This window comes from Dermacentor andersoni, chromosome 10, assembly GCF_023375885.2.
Source record: "Dermacentor andersoni chromosome 10, qqDerAnde1_hic_scaffold, whole genome shotgun sequence".
NCBI classification, from domain to species: Eukaryota; Metazoa; Arthropoda; class Arachnida; order Ixodida; family Ixodidae; genus Dermacentor; species Dermacentor andersoni.
In genome coordinates this window covers 104,109,617-104,123,402 of record NC_092823.1, presented here as the reverse complement: position 1 = coordinate 104,123,402, position 13,786 = coordinate 104,109,617, and the positions used below count along the sequence as shown (strand labels likewise).

Genomic DNA, 13,786 nt, shown 5'->3' with positions numbered 1-13,786 from the left:
GCGAAAGGCGATGAAGAGAGACGTAGAGTTAGGAGGGAAAGGGGCCAAACAAACGTTTCGATGCCGAGCGAGTAAGAACAGTCGGGCTGAGGAAAGGGAGAGCTAGGGAGAGCTCATGGAGGAAGGCAGCGTCGTCGTCGACGGAGGAGGAGACGTGGGCTGCAGGGAGGGCTTTCGGGATAAGGCGCGAGAGAGGCTGCGCGGGAGAAAGGGTGACGGGGAAGGGTCTTAGGGAGAGAATGGCTAGAGCGGGGAGGAGGGTAGGCAGGCGCCGGCGATGGGCGCGGGGGAGTAAGTCGCCGGCGGCGAGCGTGGGATTTCGGGAGACCGATAAAAAGGGGAGGCCTCGCGCGCGGGCAGCTCGCCGTGTTGCTTTGCTGGTCTCGCGCGCGCGCGCACACACACACACGCACGCCTTCCCCGCAGTGCCTGGAGAGGAGCTCACCGCACGCTTGCCTGCATCGCCCGGCCCGACGTGCCGTATCCGGACTCGCCGCAAACGACGCGGTCGTCGTCGCACTTCAAGGTTTCGACTCGACCCGACCGGCCGCTCCTCGTGCTGGACGTTTCGTTGCCCTTCGTTCGACAGATCGTCCCGCAACTTGTGTCCCGGAAAAAAGAAGAAACAGTGCGACAGATCGAAGGCTGGACGGCGCTGTGACTCTGCTGCGAGAACGCGCACTTTCTTGACTGACTTTCTTTTTAGTGGGTTGTGCAGTTCTTTTCTTTAGTTTTGCCCTTATCGGTCGGGTTCTTGTTTTTTCGGAGCCGGCGCCAGTGCCTACTACGGGACGGTGCGAGAGGTGCTCGCAGACGAGCTTGTCTTCCTAGACTGGTGGTACCCCTATCGACTGTGCCTTGGTAGCGCTTCGGCTGATTCTTTCCTATTACTCCTTTTTTTTTTCCTTCCCGGTGGCTTCTTTCGGCAGACCATACGCTTCGTGTTTTGTTTTCGGAAGACTCCCTGACGATTCTGTAAGGTAAGTGTCACCTTTTATTTCCTTATTTTTATTACCTTCCACTCCTGCGTAATACCAGACGCGCTACGACTAGTTAGAAATTTTTTTTCCGCGCATGATCATGTAAGCGCACTACACGAGTATAATACCAGTTCCTCGGTGAATAGCGTGGTGTTTAGAACAATGGGTATGGATAGTGCACTTTCAGCTTTCTCCTTGGTAACTCAACCTGACGAGTCTTCTTCTTAAGCTGTCTAGATAACGAGCAAGACGTACACGCTCGAGAGGTTTGTTGCACCGCAAAGTTAAGATCACCGCTTTGAGCAATCTATTAGCGCCTCAAATAAAACAGCTGTTGATTGCTTCGCGTTAGACTCCCGTACTTTACTGCCACATTTGTCGTTCTTCGCCTATTTCTTGCGAAAGCGGCGATGATTCAAGAGCGAAGGCGTGCTGCTGTTGACGCCGTACAGCAGGCTTGTTCCAACAGCACGCATAACAAACAGTCTTCCCGGTAAGAGGTAAAGACGAGCGAGAAGGACAATCAGCGTAATGTCAGAGCGGAGTGTCTCACCGTTATCCGCTTCCTGATGCTCGTGTGGAAAGCTAACTTCAAAGGCATGGCAGTGCTGTCAGGCGAATCGCTCTTCCCGGCGAGACGGCCTGCCGAGCAGGGCCGCCCGCCGATATGTGTACACGCTATAACAGATAGATGACAGCCGCAACAGGAGAGGCTGCGATCCCGCCTGGCTTCTGTTTATCCCTTCGTTTCCCTCCCGCTTTCCCGCACCCGTCATCGATCCCTTTTCGCACGGGCGCGAAGATAGGGGCAAACGCTGCCTGCCCTGCCCTGCTCTGGTCGCTGACGGATGAAGTTCTTGTTGCGCGCGAACGAAACGAACCAGATGGTCTCGCTTTGCCGGGACACCGCCGTTGCTGGGGCGACGATTTGCCCTTTGCTCGATAGCGACGGGTGGCCCCTAACCACATATTGCTCTTTTCGGGCCGAACATTGCCCCATTTGTACCGAGCAGGCCCCGTCCGATAGAGATGTCGCGATTGTTCCTTCTTTTTTTTGTGCGTGTATCTGCTGGGCACGAGTGTGCTTCATATGAAGGGCGTTTGCCCTGTCTGGCGATGGGACGTAGTGAAGTGGTGGGTTTTGTCTTTCGTGCTTTAGTGCGTGCGGTCTGTCTGGTAAGCTAGATGCTAACGCTGTCTAGATGCCTTTCACTCCTCATGGTGTCAAGGTTAACGCAGTTAACCATTACTTGCTTCTTCTTTTCTAGTTCACCTTGTTCTCGAGAGCTGTAAATCTGTTACCGCGAGCAGTAGCCTGTCTTTTCTTTAGCTTTCCTTTTTTTTGCTTTATTTCCTAGTGTTTTACATTTTGCATAACGAGGAGAAAAATGTGAGGAAAGATCCGCAAGGAGACAGCTTGAAAAACCCTCAACACGTTACATATATCTTCTCACCTGTGGCAATACCACCTGTTGCTCGTTCCATAAAATGTACGGAGATTATGCTAAAGCTCAAGATCAGAGGGGTCATCTGAATGTAGAACCCAAAAGATGGTCATGAGTAGCTGGAGGTTTCAGCAGTTACGGCGCTGTTCGCTTTATCAGGAAACAAAAAATCTGTTTCTCGAACTTCTGGACGTACCGTAGCAAAGTCCCATCCATCAAGCGCCTGAAATCCCGTCAATTCTGATCACATATTCTTTTTCTACTCGTTCAATAAACAGTATTTGCCGAGCAAAAAACCTACATTTTACCTGTAATATCCCATTTTCTCAGTGAACATTGCTATCTAGAATTACCGAGTTCAGGCTTTGGACAGCTACAGGCCGCACATGGACACTTCTTAACAGTATTAGGTTGTTTGCTGTACTATGCTTCTTGCCTACGCTGCCTGCCACCTGCTTTGCTTAACGTATTTCATGTTCACCGAACTCGTCAGCTTGCCCACAACAGTGCATATATCAAACGTTGCCTCGTTAGTATATACTGAACATACCACGCGAGCGCATGCTGAAATATGCAAATCTGGATTGCTAGTTTTGTGCTCACCGGAAGTATACGGAGAATATATGGAAATGTCTATGGCAGCTGCAAGCATGATGGTATCCCCAGCATAGAAATGATGGATAACTTCATGGATCTGCCTAGCATTTATTCTTGCGGCTTCAAACGGCGTCGTCACATTGCACGCCAACCGTTTCGAATAAAATATTCCGCTAAAGTCTCAACATTTCACCGTGATTGTGCATTTGCGCAGAATCCTGCTGCCTTCTGTGCTTATAAAAATATGAGTGCATTAAAATTAGGCTATAAAAGCCAGACAAATTATACTAAACGAAGCGAGAAGAACCGCTGACGCCCAAGCTTGAAGTTTAGACAAACGCATGTACGAACCATCATTACCGTGGAAGCTGAATTACCAGAGGGAGAGCTTTCTCTCCAGTAAATTCAGTAGGCAACTCGATAGACGAAACGGGGAATTCTGGAACTAATGATCCAAGGTTTCATTCAAGCTGAAGTGCCTTTTATTTCTTGAATCTTTTTTCAACAGTTTAGTTGTGGCACCTCACGGTATTATTGAGGCCATATTAAATTAGCGCAAATGCAGATGCCACCATCAATTCCGACGTACGCGTCTCCGACATTTAGGACTAAATTTATTGGCACTAGATTTGGTTTTGCAAAGACATCCACGGGGGAAATTCCTCGAGAAGATATTACCCGTCACGACAATGCATTTTGTGGTACAAATTTTGAGACGAATACCTCGACTATGAATCGCTAGTCTTGTGCGAACTGGATACGTCTTCATTAGTGCCCGACCTCATTATTTGAATCATGTACTACGTTTTTCAATATTAGTTATGTTTAAACATTAGTGATCAGAAGTTTATTTCTTTACAATATGTTTCGGTTTCTCACGCGAGCGATACCCACCTTCATTCGTAATGTATCTGAAGAGGCTGCATTGCTCTATACGTCACAGGGAATCTTTATAAATTATTTCTACAGTAAAAAAAAAAAGATCCTGCCCGTTATACACAGAAAACCACTCAGTGTGTATCGAAGACTTATATAATTCGCCTCATGTACGAGCTTTTGCGTTCACATTTACCATATTTGTGTCCTGAAGATTGTGACAAGTTCTAATACAAAGTTTGTTTTCTTACATTTAGGTGCGCTAAAAGGCGGCCCTAATGCAAGTTTTAGGTTTCGTCTGTCCCAGCGAACAGAACTGTTTACAGTAATACTGCTCCAAATTTCTCGGACGTTTCCGTCTTAATGTTCTGTTGCCATCTAAAATCAAAACTACGGGGTTTGCCAGCATTGCGCCATACAGAAAACCGTCCTTGCACAACGTCCACAGTCTCTTTCACAATGCCTGAGTCTTCGCGAGGGCAAGGTGAAGGCTACAAGACACGAGCTGAATTCACAAAGCTTCTCGTTCATAAAAGCTGTTTGCCATTGAGCAGCCACGGTCACTAATAATATGTCCGATATCATGATCAGCTTGCACCTGCTCTTACGAACGGCTGTAGGGTAAGAACGTTGTCTTTTGTTTATACAGAACCCCGAAAGGAAGCACATGTACTACGTTACTATCCCGTAGAGAAACAACTTTAATGTGTCGCATGCGGCTGGGCGTCGAACTTACAAATGTATATTCATTTCTAATAGGAATTTCCAATATTGTAGCGTGCTATTAGTGCCGTTGCGATGAGACAATACAGTACCTTCTGTGCCATTACCCATCATTCGATGCTGAGCAATGTGATCTACAAGCTAGACTGAGCCGGTTCAATAATAGACCGCTCTCGGAGGAAAAGATCTTAAGAACATGGTCGGTGCATCCTTGCATGCGCAAGGCCACAAATGCCCTTCTGCACTTCTTGAAGGCAATTGGTCTGTGCTAGCGCTTGTCACACCGGACATTCCACTTGTTCGCAATTACTGAACCTTAATTATTTCTTTTTCTACTTCATTCTTATCTACTCTTACCCTTTTCTCTCCCCAAGTTTAGGGCAGACGACCGTGCACTTCCTTGGTTAACCTCCCTATGTTTCCTTATTTGTTTCTCTCTATCTCTCACAAGAAAGAAGATGACTATGAAATTTAACGGATGCGTGATCCATCATCAAGTGAGCAGCCAACGAGAAGGCTCGCAAGCCGTTCACAAATATTTTTCGGAGCAAATTTGAAATTTTCTACGTCTTTCTTTAACTACATCATGTAAAACTGTTGGGCTAGTTGGTACATGTTCGCAGCTAAAAGCCGAGCATGAAAAAAAAAAAATACAGTACAAGAGAGACCACTCAACAGGTGTTCCACTGAGAACGAGGCTGTTTTTCCGGAATGCACCCATATGTATGCGTCGCCACTGCACCCAGACGCGTACAAACGTTGGCTTCTCGCACGTAGGCCAATTCCTCGGAATGCCTGACTGCAGTGGTCCCGCATACATATGGCTGCTTTACGGGAAAACAAGCTAGTTGCCAGTCGACCACCTGTTCAGTTGTGCCTCGTTCTAGGTTGTTTTCATGCTAGGTTTTTAGCTACGGACTTCGCCGTCACCGTAGTTAATGTGCGTGATAACTTACTTTGCGAAATACTCGTCATTACAACAGACGTTCCGACGTTCCGGTGTCTTCACACATTGTCCAACGCTGACTTCCTTTCAACGAGCAAATGGCCGCCCGGGCTTTCAAATGCAAGACACTTTCTAAATACTTTCACCGGGTTCCATTCAGCGAATATCTCAAATCTCCACAATTTGCTCGCCTCCGCATTAGGAAATTCGTGTTGCTTGGTGCCTGACTCGGCGAAGGCCGTTTGTAATGTGAAACGAGTGTTCCTACTCGAGGCTCCGCTATTTACCGCCTGCGTTAGGAACCGTCGGGAGACTAGCATATTTATGGCGACGTAATTTAGACCTGTTGATGCTTTGCCAGTGCGATAATGAGGCTCTTAGGGGGTCCCGAAAGTGGCTCGTTAGCTGACTATTTGCGCAGCGCGGAGGAGGAACAACGGCAGGTGGTAACGAAGGCGTACTCTAAGGTTTCTTCGCATTTTCCAGTGGCGTAACCACCTACTCTGCGGTCTTTCGTTTTGCCACCATCCCTGGCGCACTGTTTTGCAGGCAAAACTCTGTACGAGTTACGTGCTAAATTCGATACGTGTGCAGCCGTCCGTCGTGACACCCCCGTTGCAGACGCTTTCTCGAAATAAAGGCGTCGTGGTTCTGATAGGAAGTGGTATCCCAACACATATCAGTTCACACAGGTGTATGAGAGGTGCGTTGGACACCTCCTCCCCCCCCCCCTTCATCCTTCCTATTCTTGTCGAACTGTGTAACAGTACGCAAGCTTTTAAATAACTAAGAATCCTTAAATCCAGAGGCATTAAAGCGCACGCTTAGCGAAAATACGCTTGTTGTGTCTGGCCTTTAGCAAGGCACGTGATTTGCACGAAACACCTGCTGCATGTCTGGTATGCAGTATTTTTTTGCCAGATGCAGGTTCTCGAAATGAAATAAAGTCGCCGCAATGTTTAGATATTCAAGCTGCCCCAAGCAACCTTTTTTTTCCGACTTTTTTCCGGTGATCACTTATATACACCTCTGGCCGCCGCCCGAAAAACACGTTTAGCCTACTCACTCACTCTGCTGCCAACGGAAATGGGGAGAGAACGTGTTGTACCTGGCGTCAAGTTCCCTGGACTGGCTTGCCTAACTCATGCTGCTTTCACCAGGGTTGACTCCTTTTTCTCCACGGTAAGCTTCATAATATTACAGTGTGCCTTGGGACTAGAGCATAAATCTGGGACCGAGCTGGCGCTTTCTAACAGTCTGCTCTTTGGCTGATGTCCTCAAGTCGCCTGGTTACATTTTGCATGATGCAAAACCAATTGCATGCGTGCTTATGCGTTTCTGTCGCCCTCTCTTTAACGCGATAGCGTTAAGGACTCCGTGTCGCAGCAAATCCCGTGTTTAGAAAAAAGTTTATTTCAACAAGAGACGATACGAACACGGAGCCACAATCACGGCAAATTGAAGGCGTCGGCGTCCGCCGTTGGCGGCGTTGTCCGTCAAGAAAAATGATCCCGAACCACAACCACGCAGATCCTCCGCGTTGCGCAAAGGCGTTACTGAACTAATTGAATTTGTAAAAATAAATTTCTCTAGAAAATTCGTACAGTCACACTCACACACAACCTACCGACATGACAGCGCCGGATTGTAGTTTGAGTGTACGAGAAAACCTAACTCTTTTACGCATAAACTCAAATACGAACTCATCTTTTTTTTTTTTTCTTTCTTATGGGGGTATGGACTTTTCATGAGTCACTGCCTTGTAGCCTCTGCCTTACGGGAGTATGGGCCATTGCTCTGCCGGGCCCTGCCACCGGGATCGACACACCATTGTTTTCTATCGTGCCCTGTGTTGCAAAATATCCGGTGTACATGTCGGTGCCAACGGGCCCGGTAACATTTTTGCATTCCACTCCTAAAGGCGAAGCTTAAGCATCCTCCCAGTTTTTGTACTTGTGCTTCCATTATCTTTCCTTTTCAGCAATCACTCTCCTTAGTCGTTCTGCAGTCTATATTAACCAACCAGAGGATTGTCTTCCGGTTAACCGCCCCACCATTCGCGTGTAATTGATCCCTCTTTCACTTTGCTACTGATTCGAAACCATTCTAGCCCGAGTGTAACTCCCTTGCAGTTGGCCTCTTTAACTACTCTCTCAAAGAAAATAATCGCGTTTTGATTGCATTGGATTGGTTATCGCTTGCTGAAACTTAAGCCTCGTCCAGCAGCCTGGCGTACGCCATCGATCACCTCCAGTGCAGTGACGTAGACCATTCGCTGGAGGGCCCTGTAAACATGCATCAATCTTCCGCGTCACGAGTGGAGACCGGAGCGGGAAAAAAAGGAAAAGAGGAAAAGTTTTTCTCCGGGGGATTTTCAATATGCGTCTGAGACTCTTAGGGGCAGACATTGTCGCCATGAGAGTTGGCAAATCCCTCCTCGGAGCCTATTCACGCTATCGCGAGGCACAAAGGCATTAAATGCGGAGGGGATACAGGGCCTGGGAGAAAAACAGATCTTGACATATCGTTCTGTATAGGAGTGGCACAGCGCCGTGCCTACTGGATATATTTTTCTTTCTTTTAGAATAGCCCAGCCTTGCAAGAAAAGGAAAAGCCATAAGCTATTCTTTTTCTTCTTAAGGAAAAAAAGTAATCTCACAGCTTCTTTCGCTTCGTTTTATTTGTACTTTTTTGTTTTTCGTTTGTTATGATAACTATGATGATAACAGACGCACTCAGTGATAAATATTTTTTTATTTACTCCCGTAGAATTTTAGCATAAACGAGTGGTTGATTTTATTTAGGCCTTGACCGATTCTCCATTCCATCAATCGACAACGAACATCTGCAGAAACTTGAAACACTCTAAGAAATATACGTTAACGCCTAGTAAAAGTGTTTATTAATTCTGTACGGAAGGAGGCATAACGGGGTGCGTAACAAAATATACTATTTTAACGGTATTACCTTATCTAGATCTTTAACACGTGCCTAAATGTGCGTGCACCAGCACTTCTCCCTCTCTCTCTTTTTCTTTCTCTCTCTCCCTCTCTCTCTTGCATTTCGCTCTCATCAAAATCCAGCCACTGTCGCGGTAAGGAATCGTACTGGCGACCTTGTGTTTATTAGCGCGACGCTATATAGCCACTGAGTGATAACTCACTCAGGCAATTTGATCCAGGCAAAGTGGTGGCTCTCGCAAATTCCCACTCAAGTTCGTAAACATTCACTTTGACTGCCGAATTCTAAAAGCTCGGGAAAAGATGTCATGCTCTGAAGCTGCCAATTTCATTTGAAACACCCCCTTTTGAAGCGCGATAGTTGCAGACGCACACTACAAGAAATTGGCTGCTGACGCTTTTGAGGCGGAATACATTAAGAAGCGAGGACAGGCTACAAATTACATTAGAAAGGCATCGATCGAGAGACTCTTCTTGCGCGCATGGCTCGATACTTAATGCATCGGGCTTATGGAGTATCGCGAAAAAAATGGACCGCATATAAATTAGTGTGGTTCGTGATCAATGGGCTTGTTACGCTGAGACCGTGCCTATTTGCTGGGCAACATTTCGAAAGATAACGCGCGAATTCCATTATCGCATTGTTCGTTCCTAATTAAAAATCAACATTGGACAGTCCGCTTCAGAAAAAAAGAAGAATCATGTGGGTTTGCTGATTCATGTGGGTTTGCTTGTTGCTTCATCTTATTGCATGCAAGATGTTTAGTTGTTTTCCTAAGACAAGAAATTGTTCATGGCCCAGCTCAATTATATAAGGTGTGACCCGTCTACAGTCAAGGCTAGACAACAGGGCTAAGCCTCGTTAACATACTGCCTTTCGAAATCTGCCTCTTTTATATTCCATATTTGAGCAATCTTTTGTTCCAACACCATTTCACCTGTACTTTGCTTTAGAATTGCAATGTTCTTCGCACTTTCAGCTTCAGTGGTGTGTGGAGTAGAGACAGACAGACAGACAGACAGACAGACAGACAGACAGACAGACAGACAGACAGACAGACAGACAGACAGACAGACAGACAGACAGACAGACAGACAGACAGACAGACAGAAGGACAGAAAGACAGACAGACAGACGGGTAGATAGATAGATAGATAGATAGATAGATAGATAGATAGATAGATAGATAGATAGATAGATAGATAGATAGATAGATAGATAGATAGATAGATAGATAGATAGATAGATAGATAGATAGATAGATAGATAGATAGATAGATAGATAGATAGATAGATAGATAGATAGATAGATAGATAGATAGATAGATAGATAGATAGATAGATAGATAGATAGATAGATAGATAGATAGATAGATAGATAGATAGATAGATAGATAGATAGATAGATAGCATCCTCTTTCAACGTTCTCTTGCCAGCAGTCTTCCAGCCACCATCTGCTTTTAGGCAACTGCGTTTCTCAGCCCCGCGGGGTGCGGCCCAGTTTCAAACGCGGAGACAGCGCCTGCTCCGTTGGTTGCGCTAGGCGGTGGTTACATGCCACAGCCACGGTTGCGTTTTCGGGACACGTTCTTTCAACTCTCACCGTCGACGCTGCCGCCTTCTTCGTCGTCGTCCTCTCGGAAGCCGATCAAAAAAGCGAGGCGTGACCTGAATACCGACTCGACTCCACACCAACTTTGCGAGCACGCTTCTTTCTTTCTCAGTGCATGACAGAAGTCAGCTTCACTTGGCATTGGTCAGAGTATTCTTCCTATTGTGTTCTTTTTCTTTTCTTCTTTCTTTAGTTGATCGTAATGCTAGTGCAAAAGGTGCATGTGTTTATGTGTAATGCTTTCCCATTGAAAATTGCGATGAACACCATCTAACATGTTGCACAACCACATAAGTACACTAAGCGGCGAAGAAAAATATGTTTTTATGCATTAGGTCGACGTGCAGCCCAGGCTTTGTCAAGAGGATGTGGACACGTGCTAAAACACGTTACAAAGACAGACAAACAGACAGACAGACAGACAGACAGACACACAGACAGACAGACAGACAGACAGACAGACAGACAGACAGACAGACAGACAGACACACAGACAGACAGACTTGTATTCAACCGCTACGCACGCACGCGCTTACTTTTCTTCCTTTATTCAACCGCCTTTGTGTCTCTGCCCTCAATTTCAAGCACAAAAACAATCTTTGTTTAACACATTGAGGAAACTAGATGATCGTCCTCTGAGTGAACAGACAGTACTAGAGCACCGTCCTCACTGATCATCGGCTCACAAGGCAGTGAAGGCACTTTTGTGCTTTCTGAGAACGTCTGGCATGTACGAGTGGCTTTGACTCAATGACTGTCCGTGCACCTCCCTATAACCTCTCTCTCTCTCTCTGCCTTCTCTTTCTTCGCCTTCACCCTTCCCCCACCCTGGTGTAGCCAACCAGACGCTTGACTGGTTAACATCCCTGCCTTCCTTATATCCCTATCTCTCTCTCCTCAATCGCCTTTGTTTTCAAGGGCATCATTGATATTATGTTTTTGTGCTTCCGTTTTATTTCCTTTCTTGTACGACTTGATAAAAAGGGGTACAGAACAGCTCGGGCTGCTGGCGCAATTGTTTTTAATTCTAGACGTGCACGTTGTGCCCTCAAGGTATTGGGCCTCATCAGCGAAATAAATATATCTCAAGACAATGTCGGATGGCGTGTCTTGCTTCCATGTGGAAAACGTGTGCGAATAAGCAGACTCAGCCCAAGGAAAACGCAAAAGGTATGTCGAAGCTTTCCCTACTGCTGAAGAAAGACGTGGAGAGATAAAAAGTAATGGAGCTTGCATGATGCCCTATTTCTTTCACAAAAGGAATTTATTTTATTCGTAAGTTATAGTGGACGCGTTCAGGCGTTCCTGAAGCAACTCCTCCTTAGAGAGGGAGAAAACAATAAACGCAAGAAAAGAAACCATAAAGAACTCTACCGATCCTAAGCATTCGAACACGCATGCAGTTATGCAAAAAAAAAATAATGCTTCGCCATCTCGGCCCTGGGAAAGCGGATATCCAGCGAAGCTGTTGAAATCCTCCACTACAACTACTGAGGGGGCTATACATTGCTTTATCACTTTATATTGATAGTATTAATGGGAGTAATGGTAATTTTGACAGAATACCGCCACCGATAGCTGTGCTGCAACAACATTGAAATCAGTTGCTAGGCTGGTTCTTTTTGATACGAAAGGCTAGGGACGTGACTCCCCACGTCGCAAGCTGCCGTCGCCGCAGCAGCGTGCACTACTGTAAAATTTACCGGGAAACGTGTTCGGGGAGTGCTCCGTGCTTCGCGTTGTTATCAGGAGCGCCTTATCATCAATTATGTGTTTTTGATGTTTGTTTTGTGCTTGTTATTTATTGAAACGCGTGCTGTTCTGTATGTTGTGAGCGTCATTCGAAAGAATGTATGACGCATTCCCTTTGCTTTCCCGAGTGCTTGAAGCCTCTACCTTACGGGGGTACGAGCCCCTGCTTCTGGCCTGCACTGCCACCTGGATAGGCCCACCTTTTTTCTACCGGACCCGGGCATGAAAAATTCCAACCGCCGAGTGGCTATCAGCTTCGTTATCAAACGTTTTCCTGCCAGAGAATTTAGTGACAAGTAGGTTCGGATGTCCAAAGTCTCCATTTAGTAACGCCGTCGTAATTTGCGACATGAAATTATGAGAAGCATGCGACATGCAGGCATGTTGCTTCGAAGTACATGATGCATATCTATGTTTTGCTTTCCCGTGCAAGCGCAATTTATTTGTCACAAAATAGAGTGGTGAGAAATATATCTGTACCTTCGTAGCGCTGCCTGCTATTTATGCAACGAATTTTTTATGTCGCAAAGAACGAGCTGCGGAAAAATTATAACGGATGGCGTAGTAGTAGCAAAAATCTGGAATAGAAGTGGCGTATACATCTACTGTTAGCTTTTCGCTCTCTTAATTTGACTAGTAGCCGAGCACAGCCAACCCAATCCATTACAAGGTACACAACAAAAAAAGCAGTGAAATGACCTTAGCAACGTCGCTAGAATGAGTTAGCGCCCATCAGGTGTTCGTGCGATGCTTAATGAAGGCCTACCAAACGAGGAAACGCGTCCGTCCGTCACGTAACATCAATCGTCATTAAAGAAATTAATGCATAAGACAAACTAAATTCGAAAGCAAGAACGCTGACAGTGGTTAGTTTAGAACCTACTATACCTACACTGAGAAGACGAATGTCTTACCCACTGCGCTAAACACCCACGCTTGCAGGAGTTAAATATATCTGAATCATAGGAATATGTAGTACCGGTGGTTACAAAGAAATGGCTAAAGAGAACAGTTTCTATGAAGGTTTTGTTGAAAGGCTTGGTGATGGTGGAACAAAATCCATCTGTAGCACTACATGCAGAGCCGTCTTTGAGCATTGTAGACATCAGGAAAATTCCGAATTTCAACAAATTTAATTCAAACGGCGCCACATCCCCGGTGCGTTTCAGTGGTCGCAGGATGCGCCTTCCGTTGGGACGTTAATTCGAGGACCGAAATGCCGCCGATTTCTGAGTGCTAATGCACTCAGACGCGGTCATTGAGTTCATGAGGATGTTAAGGAGTGATAAGGGTTTATGTGATACTCATCAAGGTAGATAAGGGTTCGACGCGGATGGCCTATAATGAGTGGAGCAAATGTGATCAGCATGATAAGGGTTTATAAGGGTCAGATTAGTCCGATAACGCTGCTAAGCACAGATAAAGGTTGATAAAGATTGTATCGACTGCGATATGGTAGATAACGACCGATAAGGGCTGATAAGAGTAGTATCGAGTTGGATAACAACTGACAAAGCTTGATAAGGGTTGGATCTAGCCCAATAAAGTGGATAACGACCGATATATGTTAAGGGTTGGATCTAGTCCAATAAGGGTAATAACAACCGATAAGAGTTGATAAGTGTTTATACATGACAAATCAAGTTTGATAAGATTGATAATGACGCCCGGCTACGTGGAGATGAGCAAGTAGCACATTGCTTATGCATACTTAGAGAACTTCAGTGGAGTTTATGCATGAATTTTTCTTTTAGTTTCTTACGCTTTCTTTGTATTTATATGTTAATTAGTTCGACACTGCAGAATCAGAGCAAGGTTGTATCGCTTGATTTCTTTGTATTGTGTGCATAACATTGTTCTGGAAGAACGAGATATAGGAAAGCTTTTGCCACA

The 13,786-nt window shown here is 45.7% G+C and overlaps 1 protein-coding gene across 1 annotated transcript in view; it reads left to right on the top strand.

Annotated features, from left to right (window-relative positions):
- The first annotated feature begins 306 nt into the window (after positions 1 to 306).
- LOC126544561 (uncharacterized) overlaps positions 307 to 13,786 on the top strand; it is a 156,226-nt gene continuing 142,746 nt past the window's right edge. Inside the window, exon 1 of the mRNA XM_050191914.3 lies at positions 307 to 980. The gene's annotated coding sequence lies outside the window, so the exon portion shown is untranslated. The remainder of the gene's footprint in view (positions 981 to 13,786) is intronic.